Below are 498 nucleotides of genomic sequence, written 5' to 3' on the forward strand. Positions count from 1 at the left end.
CCGAAATTCTGTGCACGCCCCTCCAGCAGACGCTGACGAGGCCGGGGTGACGGCTCCAGAACCAGGCGGCCAGTGGGGAGGGCCAGCCACCGTCAGATTCCGGAACCCCCACGGACCGGACGCGCCGCGGGAGGGGCCGAGTGACCGTGGCGTCCAGCCCGAGTTCGGCCGAGGCGGGGTGACCAAGGCAGACACAAGCCCCTGGGGCAGGGAGTGGGGCTGGGGTCAGTCTTGGCCCTCCCGGCGGACATGCCCAGCGGCACGCCTCGCGCGGAGATGCCACCGGAAGCCACAGGCAGGACAGGGGCCCGCGCCTTGGAGGGTGTCCGTACCTGGGACGCTCCGTCCCCCTTCCGTCCGGAAGCTTCTCGGCTGTTCCTGTGAATTCTGGAATCAGAGCGCCCGGTTCTCTCATAGGGGCCCAGCACGTCTAACTTCTGTCCCCATGACCGTCCGTGCCGGTGCCGGGACGTCCTCCCAGAAGACACAGCGGGAGAG

This window comes from Carlito syrichta, unplaced genomic scaffold, assembly GCF_000164805.1.
Source record: "Carlito syrichta isolate Samal-C Ts95f unplaced genomic scaffold, Tarsius_syrichta-2.0.1 Scaffold303245, whole genome shotgun sequence".
Classification (NCBI taxonomy): domain Eukaryota; kingdom Metazoa; phylum Chordata; class Mammalia; order Primates; family Tarsiidae; genus Carlito; species Carlito syrichta.